The sequence below is a fragment of the Tiliqua scincoides genome, chromosome 1, assembly GCF_035046505.1.
Source record: "Tiliqua scincoides isolate rTilSci1 chromosome 1, rTilSci1.hap2, whole genome shotgun sequence".
NCBI classification, from domain to species: domain Eukaryota; kingdom Metazoa; phylum Chordata; class Lepidosauria; order Squamata; family Scincidae; genus Tiliqua; species Tiliqua scincoides.
In genome coordinates this window covers 233,095,323-233,114,976 of record NC_089821.1, presented here as the reverse complement: position 1 = coordinate 233,114,976, position 19,654 = coordinate 233,095,323, and the positions used below count along the sequence as shown (strand labels likewise).

The 19,654-nt window shown below is 45.5% G+C and overlaps 1 protein-coding gene across 2 annotated transcripts in view; it reads left to right on the top strand.

Moving 5' to 3' along the window:
- Positions 1-19,654, top strand: part of AKT3 (AKT serine/threonine kinase 3) — a 200,806-nt gene that overhangs the window by 40,281 nt on the left and 140,871 nt on the right. The gene's annotated exons all lie outside the window — the stretch shown is intronic.

The window sequence follows — 19,654 nt, the reverse complement described above, 5'->3', positions numbered from 1 at the left end:
TGCTTCTCTTCCCTGCTTTGCTTGCCTATATGGGGTTAATTGTCCTCCTGTTGGGGTGCTGAGGTAGAGGTTCCAGTTGAGTGTCTTTTGTGGAGTCCTGCTACGGCAGACAACTTGCAGTAAGAATTCTGAGAGAGTAAATGTTTAACAAAATATCTTGCCATCCATGTTGTGAGGGGTGAGATGTTTGTCTGATTGTGTGTAGGGAAACAGAAAAAGAGGGGATAGAGGTAAGGTATTGGTGGTGTGCAGAAAGACTTCTGTAGTTCTTACACAAGAAGGTAAACTTTTTTTTTTACTATATTTCATGCTGCAGGTGGCAGCTCACATGATTGAATTCTCTGTGTAAAATAATTCTTTGCACATAGAAAACTAGCCATATCAGGGAGAAGGATTCCTTTGAATCAAGTTGTGAATCTCTGTATTAGCATATTTCTTTAACATTAATTATGTTTATACAGTTCAAAGGCCAGGTAAGATGCATACAGTTACAAATGTTGATGAAATACTTCTGAATGTGTAAAATAATGTGGTTTTTATTTCTGGGAAGCGTAACTGTGATGCTTAAGAAGCAGATAAGGAAAAGGACATCTGCTTTTTAAATGTTGCTAAATGATAATAATTAAAAGGTTAAATAAAAGCTGGAAAAGCCTAGAATTTTGAAATGTTTGTAACAGCTAGTAATATGACTTACTGCAGACATTTTTGTCAAAGTTGAAGAAGTTAGAGCTAATTAATTTCTTGGGAGACATATGATGAAATGGTAGGTGTGATAACATATTTGAGTAACATATGGTCGTTATGGGGCACCTTTCTAATGACTGAGCAGCAAGTTAAAAATAGACTTTCTGCTTTTCAGTACTTCTTATACTACTTCTTTGTTTCTTTTTTATTTAAATATGCTTAATTTCATTGTATGTTGATTTTAATTCTTCATGTTCATAATGGAATTATGAAGTTGTAGCCAGGACTGCAGCACTCTGTAGTCTGTGGACTATCCATATGGAGTTTTTACATGGATATTACAAAGAAAAAACTGTCGGGAGGGGGTGGAAGGCTGCTGCGAAATTTGTTGCTTTAAATTTGTATTTTCCTAGTTAAAAGCCTTCAGGTTTGGGCAGGGCTAGATTGACATTTCCAGTCCTTTCCCATCTCCAGATATTAGCCAGTGAAACTTTACACCACAACTGCATTGGATGAAGCCAAGAGATATTCTTTTTAGATCATAAGAAATGCTCTACTGGGTTAGGTAAAGGTACATATAGTGCAGCATCCTTCCTGTTCTTCAGAGTGGCCAGCCAGATGCCTTTGAGAAGCTGGTAAAGTCATAGTTGCTCCTCTGCAACTGGTATTCAGAGATAATATTTTCTCCTAGAAAATGCATTTCCTTTTTCAGCAGGTGCACCTGTTGGTACTGTGAGTTCTGTTTGGATTGTGGCTGCATGAATCTCATGGGAATACACTGAGGTCACAGTCCTACCCTGTGCTGGAACAGGCAAGCCAAGAGGCTTGCGCTGTATCCAGTGCAGGATAGGGACCCAAGGAGGCTCAGTAGAGGCAAGGGGAACCTTTCCCCTTACCCCTGGATAAGGTACCCTTACCTCAATGGGTCTCCTTGGACTTGCACCACCTCCTGAGGTGGCACAGGTCCAAGGAGAACGGAGCAGCTTCAATCCGCTCCGATCTCCCTGGGAATGGGGGTTGGCATCTGGCATCCCAGCTCCGCTTGCCCACTCCCAGGGCAGCCCACTGCCTACCCTCCCCCTGCCCAGGAGCGCCTCCTCCCACCTCCCTCCCGTCCAACCCAGAGCCTTGCGTCTGCCCAGCCGGGTTGATGCAAGTCTCGCAGAGGAAGCTGGCACAGAGGCTTGTGTCAGCCTCTGCAGGCTGGCACTCCTTTGAGCGCCAGCCCGGCTTCCTCCCAAGGAGGTGCAAACTTGCTGTAAGGCACTTTTGCAGCCCTCCTGGGCCGGCACAAGGGACTTGCGTCGGCACATGGGCGCTTCAGGATTGTGCCCTGAATTGTAGCTATGACATTGCTAATGGGAACTCCTTCCTTTCCCAATGGGTGCTTCATTTTGTGAACTTAAAAAAAAAAATCTCCTCTTTGAAATATTTTCTGATATCCGCTGTAGTTGTGTATACTGTTGGTATTTCTCCACAGCTCTGGAACCATCTTCTAGTCCTGGTTATTAAACCAGTTTTAAAAACAGCAAGGTGTCCTCTCCACTTTTTCTGGAACTTTTGCTTGGATTTTAAAAATATTCCTTACAGTGATGCTGTCACGCTACTGGTGGTAGATTGGGGCTAGGGTGGATACTGCCCTGTGGATAAAATCTGGGTTTTAAAAAAAATAGCCCAGAAGTGCCGAAAAAGTTCCAAATATCAGCAAATCCTGGAATAATTTTTTCCTGCTGTAAATAACATTTCAGAAGATTGGTTCAGCCACTTTTGTTTTCTTTACTGTCTTTCTTTAAGAAAGAGGAAGCAGTGTTGGCTTTGTTTCTCAGTCTTTTGAGCTTTTGAAAATAGTCCAGACAGTTGTTTGACCTCAAATAGACCTTTAGTCTCTGGCTTGTCAGACGACACAGACAACAGGGAGAGTGCAGTTAATTGGCATTCAGATCACATGCAGCTACTGGGCTCAATGCATAGCCAACTATTGCTCTAGGATTTAGACAAAGCCACTCTGGCAAAGCAATCCAGTTGTCAGGGTAGCTGGTGGTTTCCTAAAGAACTGTTACATAATGGAGAGACTGACAACTATTGGGGGTGCAGGTTTTTTTTTTTTTAATATAAAAAGTGGTCTTAAACCACTAAAATGAATATCTTTTCCCGTGGAGAGTGCATTTCCTGCTTCTGTTTCTGGTCGCAAAAATAGCCACTATTTGCTGTGTATATTAACTGTTTAAATTTTAGTTATCAGGTCAGTCCGAAATTCTTTAAAATAGTGTGTTGTGATTTGGAAAGTAAGGATAAAAAGTGACTTGGAATTGCAGCCTTTACATGCACTTAGAGCTTTTACTCATTTTTGAACTTTTATTGTTCTGAGGAATACTTATTGAATATTTAAAACAGTTTTGTTTTATAAATGTAGTAAAAAACAAGATGATTACTATAACTATAAAATGCTGTGCAAATTTTGAGGATTTGTTGATGCTTGCTTTTATCGTTTGTTCAGATGTTCGTTCCATTAGGATGACATCATGTTCATTTAGTCTTTTGAAACTCATTTCCTTCATTTCTATTTGCTCTGAAAACAGGATGTTACAACTCCATTCTGTGTCGACCAAATGAATGTGACAAATCAATAGTACATCCAGAGGATAATTTTGATGTTCTTTTCTGCTATTGACAGCACAATCCTATCTTGCGCTGGAACAGGCAAGCCAGGAGGCTTGCACTGTACCCAGCGCAAGACAGGGCTGCAAAGTGGCTCAGCCAAAGGTAAGAGGAAACTCTTCCCCTTACCCCCTGGGAAAACCACTGCAGCCCCTATGGGTCTCCTCAGACTTGCACCACCTCCTGAGGTGGCACATGTTCGAGGAGAGTGGAGAGACTTGAAGCCTTTCCGCGCTGCTCAGGGAATGGGGTTGGAATCCGGCATAACTGCTGGGTCCCAGCCCCACCTCCCACTCCCTGCCCGCCAGGGCAGCCCACTGCCCTCCCCCACCCCAGAACACCTCCTCCTGCCTCCCCCACTTTCCCCCTTCCCGCCCCAGAGCCTTGGATCAGCTGAGCTTTTCTGATGCAAGGCTCAGTCCCTCCGTTGGCGCAGAGGCTGAATTCAGTCTCCATGGGCCGGCGTGTCTCCGCATGCCAGCCTAAGTGACTCATGAGGAGATGCAAATGTAGCTTATGGCACATTTGCGACTCTCCTGGGCCAGCACAAGAGACTTGTGCTGGCCCAAGGGTGCCTCAGGATTGCACCCTTAGTGACTTTGAAGTTCTTCCATGAGTTCTTGAATGTTGAAAAATTACATTGAGAAAGAGATATCCAAACAATATTTTCCAGTTTGATTTCTTAAATAATAAAACTAGGGTGTTAACAAGATCACTTTGGAAAGTATTCAGATAACTGAATTGGACTATTTACAGTTGTACGTACTCACCCTATCACTTCATAAAATCCCTGCATGATTATGACAGCAATTAATGCTGAGTGAACTGTAGTAACAAGTGAATTGTTATGATCTAATCCTCAATAATTGGGAGGAACTGTTTGATGAAGTGAAGGCAGTGGGAACAGGAGCGAGTGACAGTGTCCTTTTAGGATTCATGGTATGGAGAGGGGGGAAACCAAGCGGAATCATACATGTACCCTGGACTTGGAAGAAAGCTGACTTTGATAAGATGAGGAAAACAGTCAATTCCCAGTTCTGGGTGCCACAGTTTAAAGGGGTATTGACAAAATGGGGTAAGTCCAGAGGAGGGCAGCTTGGATAGTGAGTGGGCTGGGGATCATAACCCATGATGAAGACAGGTTGAAGGATTTGGGCATGTTTAGGCTGGAGAAGAGACAGTTAAGTGGTAGGTCTATAACTGTTTATAAATATTTGAGGGGCTGTTTGTGGTGGATGGAATGGATTTGTTTGTGGTTGCCCTCTGGTAGGACCAGGACAAATGGGTTGAAATTACATTAAGGAAGATTTTGTTTATATGTTAGGAAGAACTTTCTCACAACATGAACAGTTCAGCTACAGAACAGACTGCCTTGGAAGGTGGTAGGCTCCATAGTTTAAGTAGAGGCTGGGTAGCCATCTATCCAGGATGTGATAGCTATGGACAGCCTGCATTGGCAGGAGATTGGATTTGATAATCTTTTATATCCTTTCTAGTTGTGAGATTCTATGGGGGCTGCTCTGCAGGTTTTGTCTCTTCTGTAAGTTCTGTGGGACCTGATGCTTCCTTACCATCAATCCAAACAAAAATGCCATTAGAGTGGTTTGGGTCATGCTTACTGGGCATGCAGCCAGCATGACTTCCACGTGCATATAAAAATGTGTCAAGCACAGCATATTTGTTATCTCTCCTCGCCATGTTCTATTTCTGCATGCCCCCTGCCCCAGCTGGCCTCTCTTGCCATTTGAAAACAGCAGGAGTGGTTGGTATAAAAGGTAGTCATGTAGTCTCTCAGAATCACCTTCTGGAGTTGGCTGTCAAGTTAGGAGTGGAATCACTGAAGTACAGTGCCCCCAAGCCCAACAGTTTCTCCTGAAGGATGCCATCGTTGATGATACTGAAGGCTCCAGAGAGGTCCAGGCGAATAAGTAAGATAATACCCTCCTTCTTTAACGCAGAACAGATTGTCTGTCTATTGTGGTGACCAAAGCGGTTTCTTAGCCACACCCAGGCCTGACACTAGATTGAAATGGATCTAGAAATGGATAGAGAACAGATGGAGTTGCAGGGCAAACTTTTGCTTAAGGTCTTCTCCCAAGAAGCCCATAGTTGCTTGGGCTTACTTGGGCATAGTTACTTGGCCAAGATTTCTTCATGTCGCAGGAAAGATTTTTTAACAAGGGTTTCACTAATGCTGTCTGTAAAGCTTTTGAGACGGCTCCCTTTCTTTAAGTGCATTAATTACCTCTCAGATCCAGTCATCCAGTCTCTGCATGGTTAATGTAATCAGCTGTAATGAGCAAGCCTCAAGTGTAAAGGTGCCTCAGATACCTTCTATGTCTTGATGCTGCAACAACTGAAATCCATTCAACAAAATTGAACCAGTGCACTTGATTGAACCATTACACCAGTGCTTCTGCTGACTGTATTAAAAAACTGGTAGTGTCAGGATCCCAGTGGATATGAGCGATTTTTTTTGTCCTCAAAGTGCTTAGCAACTAGTTATAGTGGTTGGCAGAAGGTTCTTGCACATCATCATGGGGGTTCAGTTGGAGAAAGCTGTTGACCAGCTCTGCTTCATGGTATTCAAAGCAGTGGTTCTCAAACTGGCGGGGTATCACCTACCAGTTAGTGTAACGCTTCCCCCAGCCATTTAAGGGGTGGGGGAAGGGGGAGGCAGCAACATGATCCCCAGGATTGCATCACTAAGGGCGGCGAAGGGAGGTGCTTTGACTTAGTATGTGTTAGGGCAAGCAGCAGGAGATGCAGGGAGCTCCATGCAACCCTTTACAGGGCTCCCCGAGACTTGGAATGTTCAGAAATAGCAAGTGCAAGCCACTTCCAGTTTGCGAACGCAGCCAGGAGGTAGTTTGCGCTTGCTATTTCTGAAGATTCTAAGCATTGGGGAGCCCTGTGGAGGCTCCCCACACCTCCTGCTGCTTGCCCTAACACACAATAAGTAAAAGCACTCCCCTTGCCCCCACCCTTAGTGATGCGATCCTGGGGATTGTCCTCAGGGTGCTGTCCTCACCCCTCCCCTGAAAAGACTTATTTTGGGAGTAAAGCTCCCAAAAAGTGAGAATCACTGATTTAAAGGATGCAGTGATGATAGAATTTGCTGTCTTCACTGACACAGAGTAGGTTTGATAATAAGCTTTCACTTGTGTTCAGTTGGACTTCTGAATTTTCCTCCTCCTACGTTGTAACCATCTCCCTAATTACTTATTGTTCTCAGCTCCCCCCGTGAATTTCTTAAAAGGGAGATGGTATCCTGTAATGCAGAGCAAAGCCCCTTCTGACCTATGTTGGTGCTGTAGTAAGTACTAAAATGGTACACTTGTGTTAAGGGGTGAAGATGCACTGCAACATAAAATACATAGCAACAACCAAATGAAAACAATGCTGAATATAGAGCAGAACCATATATTTGTTTAGTATTTTTAAATACTGATCCCATACCTTTCAATGAGTAATTGTGCAGTGTACACCACCTTGATCATTCAAAAACAATAAACATTTCACCTAGCGTTTCACCCAACAGTGAACTCTTGCCAAGAACTGATTTAAAAATTAAGAGCAAATAACAAATCTGAACCTGGCAAACTGAAGATATTTTCATAAGTGAGTTCTCATCAGTAGTGAAAAGGTCCTGTCCTTGATGTCCTCATCTGATGGAGACATCCAGTGGAAAGTCTCTGATGAGCTTAATATCTGAGCAGTATAATGTGAGAATAGGCAGTTCTTCAGATATTTGGGTCTCATGACATTTGTGAGTTTGAACATTATAACTAGTACTTTGAATTGTGCCTGGAAACACGAACTGGCATTTAATAAAGCTCTGTAAGTACCGATAAGAAATATGTTAGTTAATAGCTTTGCAGCTGTGTTCTTGAGTAGTTGGAAGTACTGAATAGCCTTCACATACATTACATACCATAAAGTGTTTTACAGTAATGCTATAAGAGGATGTTATCAGAGGATGGATAACTGTGGATAGCTCCTGGTTATCCAAGAGGGCTTGAAACTATCATGCTAGCTGGAATTGGTTAAGGGCATTTCATGCTACAGCAAACAACTGAGCATCCAGTCACTGTTTTGCATCTAATATCACACTGAAGCTGTAGGTCTGACTGTATGGGGAATGCAATACTTCCAGAAGGTAATGATTCTTCATTTCCCAGTCAGCCTCATCATCCACCAACAGAACTTTGGTCATATCTGAATTGAGTGTCAGTTTCCTGACCTGCATCTAGCTCTTTACCAACTTTAGACAACTACAGGTGCAACCTATTTATCCACAGATTTTTTATCACAGATTTTCATCATGGATTTTTTTATCACAGATTTGTCTGTTAATGGGGTGGGGGGAACAGAAAGTCAAACACACCTTTGGCTCCTTTGCCCTGCGCTGGCATCTCGATCAAGGCAGCCCAAAACACTGCAAAAAGGCTCCACCTGGCATAGGCAGGGAATAACCCTGGAGCCATGGAAGAGGTTCCCCTTTTGAAAGAACAGTAACACTCCTGGAGCCCCTGAGGCAGCAAAGAGACTGAAGAGGGGAAGGGGGGGGCCCCAAAACCTCTGTAGCCAGAACACATGCAGCAAGGTGGAGGGGATTGGTTTAAAAAACCCAGGAAGTGTTTGCTGAATTCCTCCCCCCCTTCAGACTGAGATAGTGCAGGCTCTCTGTGCTCCAGCTGACATAAACAAAACAAGTCTTCCCAGCAAGCCAAAGCATGAGATTTAGGCTACAATCCTCTCCACACTTCCCTGGGAATAAGCTCCGTTGACTAGAATGGAACTTCTGTGTAGGCAGGCATAGGACTGGGCTTTCAGGCTACAGTCCGATCCACAGTTTCCTGCGAGTAAGTCCCATTGAACTACAATGGGGCTTACTTCTGAGTAGAAATGCATAGGACTGGACTCTTAAAAGCTCAGTGTCCCACCTGTGAAAGAAGTGGGGACAGCTGGCAACAGGGAGGGCTGAGTATGGAGCGGAGCGGAGAGGGAGGTGAAAGATCGGAGGGGAGGCGATTGATAACAGCTGCCTTAGTTTCCTTCTAGCCCCAAGTGTCAGGCTGCAGCGTATTTGCATAACTGTGCAATTTAGCACAACTCGTTTTTTCTTAATTGCAGCAGGTCACGGAATGGAACTCATGCGCATAAATAGGCTCAGCCTGTATACAGAATACCCACTGCCTCCCTAAACTTGTTGAAAAGGGCTAATGTTGGTTAATAGGTATCATCAGTGTAGTAATAACACATCATTCCAAATCCTTGGATGTCCAATTGCAGCAGTTTCATGTGGATGTTAACTACAGAATGGAGGACAAGATGAGACCTTGTGGAATCCCATAGCACAAGTGGTCAGAGCCGCATTCTCTTGGTACTGTATTCTAGAATGAATTCCCTAGGTAGGAATTGAAAGAAATATAAGCAAAGACCTTCTCCTGTAACTTAATTAGAAGTGTATTCCTTGCAGTTTCTACCTCTCATTCTTCCCTGTCCAGGGAAGGGCATTGCTTGCTGAATTGCTCTTAATTAGATGGGTCCTGTTCCTTGTGGGAGAGCTTTCATTACTGGTTTCCTTTTATTAATTTTTTCTTATCTTTTTAAATCGTAAGATTGTGCTACAATAAAAAAATAAAAAGATTAAGAAGAAACCACTAATTAAACTGTTCCTCCCCTCAGGGAACAGGAACTATTCAATTAAGGACCCATCTACACTGAACAAGGACCCATCTACACTGAACAAGAAGCAATCAGAGACAGAAACTTCAAAGAGGAAACTTTTAATTAAAGTCCTCTCAAGGCCCCAGTAATATCTTGTCAGTCTGTAGTGGACAGGCTGTTGCTGCAATAGTGGAAAATGAATCAGGTCTATAAAAAGATAGGAAGGCAATACAGAAACACTGAAATGCAATCAGTTGACTCTTACGTCATCCTGGCTCTGTATAAAAAGTGAGTAATGAGAAATGGCAATTCTGGCAATATCAATTTGAGTTACACCCTTGATCCATCTAACTCAGTGTCTACAGTGAGTGGCAAAGGTTCTTCAGGTTTTCAGAGATCTCTCAGCATTATATATAGATCTTGGGACCTTCCGTATGTGGAGTATGTGCTACTGGGATTCAGGCGGACTTGAGTTGCCGAAAAAGCATTTTTGGTGACTCATTCGAACTTGAGTTACGCGTGTTTTGAAACGAAAAGTGACTCCGGACTTTTTCTTGGGAACAATTGGAGACACCAGCTTGGAAACTTGAGTCTTTCTGCCTTCAGATCCTTTCAGCCATTTAAAGCCTACTTTAGAATATTTAGCTCTCCTTGTCAGGAAAGCAGCAATGGTGGTTTTATTGTTACATCACAATAAACTTCCCTTTGCCCATAAACCTTCCCCAGAACCACACTTAAGGAGGAGGGTTTCTGTCCCTGGGATCCCAGAAACACTTCCTCACAGTGGGCCATGTCTGCACAGTGGGCACAGTCTCCAACTTGCTGTCTTAAGTTGCAGAACTCCTTCCTTCCTCTCTTTGCAGTTTTCCCTCAGTTCTGAGAAGCAGAGCTTCTCTAATCGAAGCAGAGAGAGATAGAGAGAGACTCTCTCCTCAACAAACACTACTTTTGTTTCCAAGGTCCTCATTAACTCAACTTGATTGACCCACACCCACTGCAATCCAAAGTTCTGGTTTTTTAATCCCATACTTCTCAGATCTGCCAAAACAAGGAACCACTGCTGACACCACACTATCTCCTTGATGGATATTCCACCTTACCACTACAGCCACTACTCCCCTTGGTCTCTCCATCTCTCTCTTTCACTGTGTGGCAGAACCTGTGGACATTATATATCTGGACTTTCAGAAGGCGTTCAACACGATCCCTCACCAAAGGCTACTGAAAAAACTCCACAGTCCGGGAATTAGAGGGCAGGTCCTCTCTTGGATTGAGACCTGGCTGAAGACCAGGAAACAGAGAGTGGGTGTCAATGGGCAATTTTCACAATGGAGAGAGGTGAAAAGCGGTGTGCCCCAAGGATCTGTCCTGGGACCGGTGCTTTTCAACCTCTTCATAAATGACCTGGAGACAGGGTTGAGCAGTGAAGTGGCTAAGTTTGCAGACGACACCAAACTTTTCCGAGTGGTGAAGACCAGAAGTGATTGTGAGGAGCTCCAGAAGGATCTCTCCAGACTGGCAGAATGGGCAGCAAAATGGCAGATGTGCTTCAATGTCAGTAAGTGTAAAGTCATGCACATTGGGGCAAAAAATCAAAACTTTAGATATAGGCTGATGGGTTCTGAGCTGTCTGTGACAGATCAGGAGAGAGATCTTGGGGTGGTGGTGGACAGGTCGATGAAAGTATCGACCCAATGTGCAACGTCAGTAAAGAAGGCCAATTCTATGCTTGGGATCATTAGAAAAGGTATTGAGAACAAAACAGCTAATATTATAATGTCATTGTACAAATCGATGGTAAGGCCACACCTGGAGTACTGTGTCCAGTCCTGGTCGCCACATCTCAAAAAGGATATAGTGGAAATGGAAAAGGTGCAAAAGACAGCAACTAAGATGATTGCTGGGCTGGGGCACCTTCCTTATGAGGAAAGGCTACAGCGTTTGGGCCTCTTCAGCCTAGAAAAGAGGCGCTTCGGGGGGGCATGTTTGAGACATACAAAATTATGCAGGGGATGGACAGAGTGGATAGAGAGATGCTCTTTACACTCTCACATAACACCAGAACCAGGGGACATCCACTCAAATTGAGTGTTGGGAGGGTTAGGACAGACAAAAGAAAATGTTTATTTACTCAGCATGTGGTTGGTCTGTGGAACTCTTTGCCACAGAATGTAATGACAGCATCTGGCCTGGACACCTTTAAAAGGGGATTGGACAAGTTTCTGGAAGAAAAATCCATTACGGGTTACAAGCCATGAAGTGTATGTGCAACCTCCTGATTTTAGAAATGGGCTATGTCAGAATGCCAATGCAAGGGAGGGCACCAGGATGCAGGTCTCTTGTTATCTGGTGTACTCCCTGGGGCATTTGGTGGGCCGCTGTGAGATAAAGGAAGCTGGACTAGATGGGCCTATGGCCTGATCCAGTGGGGCTGTTCTTATGTTCTTATAAGATCTTCATCTTATGTTCACAGTGCTTGCTTACTTTTTTTGCGGCTTCCACACGACCCCATGGGTGATCCAGAAGCCACATTCAAACTGTGCGAGCAAGAGACCTGGAGAGCGGAGGGCAGGTTGCCTGTAGGGGCAGGAGTGAATGGAAGGAGGAAGACTTAAGTTTTGTTTTTAAGGCCTGCCCGCCCATCTGCCTGCCACTCGCACTGCTCATCCCTTCCTGCCTTATTCAACTGGGACATTTCCTCCTCCCTCCATGTAGTTCTGTCCGTGCTCAGCAATTCTTCTGAGGGCAGAATGAGGAGTCGTGATGTAAATGGAGGTTCATGGCTGAGGTTCGTAAGGGTACGATCAGCACTTTTTGCACTGCTGCACTCGAAGAACGGTAAAGCTTTTTACAGATGGGGTGGGGATGGGAATATCAGGGGAAAACTCTCACGCACGCACACATGCACCCACACACTCCGTTTTTTTAGTGGAGCCGCAGCTGGCTTGTTTGCATAAAGAGTCTGACTTGAGTCAGAGTCCCCAGAATGTTCTGGAAGAATCCCCACAGCTGCCCATTAAGACTCGCACATGAGTCAAATTAAGGGGGGGAGTGGCTAGACTCAAGTCTAGCCATCCCTTATGTGCTGTATCACTGAGGTATAGTTTCTTTTAATGAAAATTTGGACATATAAAATGGACTTATACTGAGCTGGAGCATTGCTTCATCTGAAATAGGCAACAGCACGGGGAGAGGTATTTTCTAGCACTTATTGCTTTAGGGTTCAATCTTATTCAATTTAGGGCGCAATTCTAACCCACTTTCCAGCACCAACATAAGGGCAATGCAGCTCTGAGGTAAGGGAACAAACATTCCCTTACTTTGAGGGGGCCTCTGTGACTGCCACTCAACTGCAGGATGCAGCACTCATCTTGTTGGCATAGCTATGCCAGTGCTGGAAAGTTGGTTAGGATTTGGGCCTTAGCATGCCAACCACCATATATACTTGCCTAGAGGTCGAAAAATTTATGCCTAAAATAAAAAAGAGCCTGAGATCCTGGGTCGACTTATACCCGGATCAATGCAGTGAATGAGGCTGGATCCTCTGGGAGCTTCTGGGAAGCTTATGGAGGCTCAGTAGCTGTCTGGTGAAGGGGAGGCGTGGAAATGGGCTGAGAAGCAGGAAGCAGGTGGAGAAAAAGGAGAATTTTTACCAGTAATTATGGTATTCAGAGGCAGCCATTTTAGCCTCTTCTCCAGAAAGGAAGAGAAGGCGCTTCTGGGAATTGTAGTCTGTATGGCTGCTGCTATGAAATGCAGCACATACTTCCACAAAGCCTCCCCATAATTCCCAGAAGACCCTTTGTCTCCCTTCCAGTTTGGAGAAGAAGGGAAATGCCTCCTTTTCTTTGCTGCTGCCTCTGAACATTCCTGGCAAGTCAGTTGCAAAGAATCCCCCCCCCCCCAAGTTTGGTCCTGTCGACAAGGTCCCAGGCTGCAATGCACCGTTACTTAAGAATAACACCCATGGAAAGCAGTGGCTCTGCTTCTGAGCAAATAGGGTTGCAACTGTGTGCAGCTCAGTCTTTGTTACTTGTCTCCCTGCTGTGAACTGAATTGCACACTCCCAAATACGTGTTTTATGTTGCATATGTTATATGTAGCGCCTGTGGCTTACACCAGGCACCTTAAAGAAGGATTTGATTGTTGGTTCTACTGGTATGCTGTTTAGAGGCACTTACTCTGACACCGTTTACACAAATGTTGTGAAGACCAGAATTTTAAAAGCTAATGTCAAAAATGCATTTTATGATCTTTTACTGTATTTTTAATAAATTAGAAACTGTACAGTTTTTAGGTAACAATTACTGGAAGGTTATTTTTCAGGATCAGGCTTCAGGTAAAATCATACAAAATTATATTCAGACCCCACTTAGTTTAACCCCTGACTTATCTGAGGTTCATAGAAAATTCCATGATTTGGAGCTCAAAACCTGCCCTCGACTTATCTGTGAGATCGACTTATAGGCTATCTGCGGTATGTGTTCTACCATGAGCTATAGCCCCCATCCCTGCTTTCTTTTCCAAGAAAAGATATTTTCTTTTCAAGCAGACGGAGGGGGGCATTGCACCTGACCTGGGTCATGGGGGTACTCTTCAGGAGTCTATAGGGCCTCATGTGGGATTCCCAGCAGCTGCACCTCCAACCAAAATGTGCCTGACCGGTCACCCTGTCGCGCCAGGAGACTGAGGAGCTCTGGTGGAGGCAGGGCGATGCAGGGTCAGCCTGTCGGCCTGGCACTCCCCTGCGCCTTTCTGGAGTCTGCCACGTGCACTCAGATGCCCTCACTCACCTGCTACCAGCAGACTGGTGGAGGGCAGTGAGTGTGCGGAGAGCATCCTGCGCTGCCCACTCCCTGCCATGTGCTCCCAGCTGCAGGGGCAGCGTGCCTCCCTCCCTGTCTGATGCAGCTGCACACTTGGAAGCGGGCAGCACTGGACGCACCCAGCTTGCTCCCTCCTCTCCATCGGTGTGGTGGCAGCACTGGCAGCAGCCAAGACGCCCCCTGGTCCGTTCCCTCCCTCCACGGATGGCAGAACTGTGGTGAGTGCATGTGGCAGGCTCCGGGAGGACACGGGAGCACTGGGCTGGCAGGCTGTCCCCACATCACCCTGCCTCGTCCTGGGCTGCTCTGGCTCCTGGCGCGATAGAGGGGCCGAGGCAGGCGGGAGGCACAACTGCCAGGAAACCCACATGAGGCCTGGAGAAGGTGTCGATGGCTGTCCTCCTGGAGAAGGTCTACTTCTGAGTAAATCGGCTTGCAACTATGTACAACTGCACTTGTTCAGTCATTCCTTGTTTCTCTACTGTGAATTGAATTTCATATTCCCAGTTACGTGTTTTATATTGCATGTTACATGTAGTCTCTGGCTTAGCACCTTAAAGGCACCTTAAAGGAAAGTTTGATTAATGGCTCTACTGGTAAGTTGTTTAGTGTTTACAGTGCACTTAGAGTCCAATTCTAGGCTTGTCTGCTCAGAAGTAAGTCCCATTAAAGTCGATGGTGCTTACTCCCAGGAAAGTGTGGATGGGATTCTGGCCTTGCTCTGATAGTGTTTCCAAAAAGTTGTGAAGAATACAATTTAAAAATTTAATGAATAAAAATGTATCTTATGATCTATAAAATAGATAATAGTTTTTAATAAATTAAGAGACTATTTTTAATAGTTTCTACGATGCTATGTATACATACTATATATGTATGCTGCGGTTTGAATACTTACCGTAGATACTCGCCTACGACTCATCTTACAGATAAGTCGGAGTGCAGGTTTTAAGCCAAAAATCATGTGATTTTCTATGACCCTCAGATAAGTTAGGGGTTAAACTCACGTGGGGTCTGACTAGTTTTTTCTGATTTTACCCGAGACCAGATCCTGAAAAATAACCTGTCAGTAATTGTTACCTAAGAACTGTACAGTCTCTATAAAAAATATAGTAAAAGATCATAAGATACATTTTTATTCTTTAACTTTTTAAAATTCTGGTCTTTGCAACTTTTTTGTAAACACTTCAGAATAAGTAATGTATGGCTGTGAGAACTGGACCATAAGGAGGGCTGAGCGCCAAAGAATAGATGCATTCTTTTAATTATGAATTATGGTGTTAGAGAAGACTTTTAAAAGTCCCCTAGGCTGCATTGAGATCAAATCAGTCATTCCTACAGGAAATGAACCTTGACTTTTCATTGGCAGGACAGATACTGAAGCTGAAGCTTAAATACTTTGGTCATCTCATGAGAAGGGAGGGCTCTTTAGAAAAGACCCTGATGCTGGGAAAAACTGAAGGCAAAAGGAGAAGGGGACTGCAGAGGATGAGATGGTTAGATAGTGTCACGGAGACAATGAACATGAATTTGGACACATTCTGGAAGTTAGTGGTAGACAAGGAGGCCTGGCGTGCTGTGGTTCATGGGGTCATGAAGAGTTGGATATGACTTAAAGTCCGAACAACAATCAGAATAAGTGCACTGTAAGCAACACACCAGTGGTTCTCTACCTGAGGTACATGTACCTCTAGGGACATTCGACAGGACCTTTAGGGGTACTTGAAAAAGAATTGAATAATGGCAGAAAAAGGCAGGTAGTTCTCAAGAATTCCTTGCAGGGCCAGGAAGGCAGGTAGCTAATTGGTCTCCTGGTGCCGAGCCGCGGCACAGTAAGCGGGACGGGGACGAGGATGGGGATGAGGCGTTCTGGGGAGGGGGGAGGCTGGCAGGGGGCAGAGAGAGGGGGGGGAAGCGTGACGCAGAAGTGTGACGCGGGGAGGGGGCAGGCTGGAGGTGTACCGGGGGAGGGAGGGAGGTGGGTCCGTGGAGCTCTGCTCCGCAGGATCCAAGGCGCTTGTGGAGGGCTCCGTGCCCTACACAAGTGCCTTTAAAAGGTTGACGGTAAAGTGAGTAGCCCCATTGCGGGGCTGCTTACCTTACCCGGGGGAAGGGGATGAAAATTCCCTTCTCCCGAGGGGCCTCCTGCGGTAGCCTGGGGCATGCAGGATCCGGCGGCAGCTGTTCTCAGTGCCACCAAGCCTGGGCACCCTGGGCAGCTCAGGATTGGGCTGTGAGTGTTTAAAAAAACATACCTGCAAAATGCAAGCATTTGCAACATGGAATGAGACTGCAGCAACATTTGCAAAATTGTACAAGGTTTGCTTGATTTCAGAGGAGAATAAAAGGTTAATTTTGGCTAGAGTTTCCCAGGGAGGTTACCATGGAGATTAACAGCTCTCTAATGATCTCTGCATTGCTTCTTTGGTGCCTGCAGCTTGAAAAGCATCTTCTCCAGAGCTGCTTTAAAAGCCCTGTCCCCTGAGTGACCTCGGAGATAAGGCGAGGTGATGATCTAAGTTTGATTTATTGGCAGAAATTTCTTGCCCTGTAGACGAGTATCTACCGTACTGTTTTTAGTAAATTAGAAACTGTACAGTTCTTAGGTTAACAATTACTGGTAGGTTATTTTTCAGGATCTGGCCTCGGATAAAACCAGACAAAACTATAGTTAGACTCCCCCTAACCCTCAACTTATCTGAGGGTGATAGAAAATTCCATGATTTTTGGCTCAAACATTCCCTCAACTTATCTGTGAGATCAACTTATAGGCAAGTATCTGTGGTAATTTATTCAGTGCATTAATTTCAAGGCACTTATTTAATTCCATTTGTGAAGAAGTGCCTTGAGGAACAGATAAATCTCCATCATAAAAGGCAGGCTAGACCAGTTCTAGGAGGCATGCATCCATCCTATATTTCAAGAAGAAATTCACCTTCTCCTTAATTTTAGGTTAGAAGGAGAACTAATGCAAATGTGACCAAATATTGTGGTCCTCTCCTCATGACATTGGATTGCAATGGCAATTGATCTAACCTGTAACTAGTTCTGGCATGGTGGACAGGCGCTGAGACATTGGAGACATTGGACATTGGAGAGGCTATGCTGGAACTGCCTGCTCATCCCATTTTTCTTTCATTGTCCTTTTCATTCTGTATATGTATATTATTCATATTTACATACCACTTTTCAGTAAAAAAGTTCACAAAATGGTTTACTGACAAATCAAATTATTAAATGATTTCCTGTCCCAAAAGCGTTCACAATCTAAAAATTGAGAAAAACCTAACATGTGCATTATAGTGCTGGAAGGTGTTCATAATTAATGTAATGAAGAAAAGGAGCAAAATCGTGGAGCAAAATTGTCACATGGAAAGTGTTTTGCCAAATTCCCATTCCAAGCTTGTTCTAGAGGACTTATGCTCACTTTAAGTTAATTAGTTCTCCTTACTCCAATACAGCTAGCTCTAGCAGCATACAAAACTATCACTGTACCCCAGTACCACTGAGAAGATAACTAGTTGGTAGCTTGTCTGGGGTCTGCAGAGTCCCTCTTCCAAGCAGCAGCTCTTGGGTGTGGCAGCCACACACTAGTCTCCAGCAGTCTCTGTTCCAGTATTTTGCCAGGCAGTCAGTCCATTAGCCAGTTTGTTAGTCAGTTAGCTAGTGTGTGAGTCAGTCCGCCAGTTCATTGTCAGACTGCTAGGTTGCCTGCCAGTCCATTGTTCTGACAGCCAGTGAATCAGTCAGTTTAGTTTTCTCCCTCCCTTCAAGCTCTCCTCCTTCTACTACCTACCCCCTTTCACTGCTTCAGGGTCTGCTTCTATCCCTGTAATGACCTGGCTGCAGCTGTGCAGCACACCTGCTGCTATCTAATGGTATCTTTACCTTTCTATTTGCTTCACAGTGGGTTTTTCAGTTAACTGTGCCATTTAGTTATTTAGTTACAGATTTTTCTCTGTAAACCGCTTTGTGAACTTCTAGTTGAAAAGCGGTATATAAATATTGTTAATAATAATAATAATAATAATAATAGATATTCCACTTAATTTGTAATGAGACATTAGTGATTTTGGTATTGTTGCTGTTAATCCAGACTAGCAGGATCATAGTGGTTTACACATCGAATTGTAGCACAAGAGCAGCAGTTGTGTTGGAATTGGTGCAACTCCGTATGCTCTCAAGGGGTGGCAGGAGACTGTCCTAAAAAGGGTTAAGCCATAGCCCAGTGTCCTTTGCAATCTACCTGTCCACTTCTAATGACCTATGTGGGAGGGGCGTGACCCAGACCCTATATAACTCCTGAGCACGCTCTCCTCCCTCTCTCTTACCTCTTCCTCACCACAACTAAGCAGACAAGATGGCATGCAGCAGGGATCTGCTGGCGCCACCATCTTGACCACATGGCATGCAGGACGAGGCAGCTATAGGGCCTTGTTGTCTTACGTTAGTGTACCTCTGAACATATTCAGATGCTGTAACCGTACTACTAAGGAACTGTGAGTAAATGAATCTGTTCTTGCAACTTCAACCAGCCAATGTTGTTGTTTTTCTTGACTAGCAGTCAGCCGGGTGTGGGAGGCTCCCTGGGGTTGATTCCCAGCAAAGGGGGGGTTCTGCTGCTGAAGCGACTCTGCTCCCCCCCCAACGGAGGAAACGAGGTTTAAGAGATTCTTCCAACAGTTGTGTACCCATGCTAGTTGGTATCTTCTTTGTGAGGAATGTTCCCCTACACTTCCTGTTTAGAGTTGTATGGGGATGGTGTTTTCTGAGGATAGTCTTGCAGCATAATCCTATGCTTGTCTACTCAGAAGAAAGTTCCATTGTATTCAGTGGGGCTTATTCCCAGGAGTATAGGATTGCAGCCTTAATAACCAAGAGCTGTGATCCGCAACCTGTGTTTTTAGAGCCTCATGCGGCTCTTTCAGCCATCTGCTCTGGCTCCTGCAGGCTGGGATTTAAAGGGGCAGGACAGGCGGCTGCTGCTCTGGCTCCTGCAGGCTGGGATTTAAAGGGGCAGGACAGGCAACTGCTGCTCTGGCTCCTGCAGGCTGGGATTTAAAGGGGCAGGACAGGCAACTGCTGCTCTGGCTCCTGCAGGCTGGGATTTAAAGGGGCAGGACGGGCGGCTGCTGCTCTGGCTCCTGCAGGCTGGGATTTAAAGGGGCAGGACGGGCGGCTGCTGCTTTCCCCTTGGGTGGAGGGGGAGATTGTTTTGTGCAGGAAGGGCTGCTGCTGCTTTCCCCTTGGGGGGAGCGGGAGATTGTTTTGTGCTGCGGGGGAGGGAAAGGGGGGCTTGGCCACTCCTGTCTGGGAAGATGGTGTGCTGGGGCTTTGCCTGCTCCCGTAATGCGCTGTGCGCCCTCTACATCGTGTATATGGTGAGTGTGGCTGACAGCAGCCAGGCTCCCCTCCTGGCTTCCTGCCACCCTGAGTGTGGCTGGCAAGGGGTGGGGGCGCCAGGCGGGTGGGCTTCCAGTGGGGGGTCGGTGGGGGCGCAGAGGCAGGAGGGGGAGCCCAGGCAGGGCTGCCTGGGTGGGGGGAGGCAGGGGCAGCTCCCAGGAGAGGGCAGAAGGCGCCTGCAATCCCCTTGTGGGCATCTCCTGTGCACACAGCTGTGGGGTGGGGCTTGGCACAGTGAGACAATGGGGATGACCTCACTTTTGTCTTATAGGGCAATAGGTGAGACAGAGCAGTGGGAGAGGGGGGGAGTGTTGACTTTGCAAGAGTGGGTGGGTGGGGAAGAGGGAGGCTGTGGAAGGGCTGCCTGTGTAACTCCATCTTTACCTTGCTTTTCTGGGGTGCCATGGGGA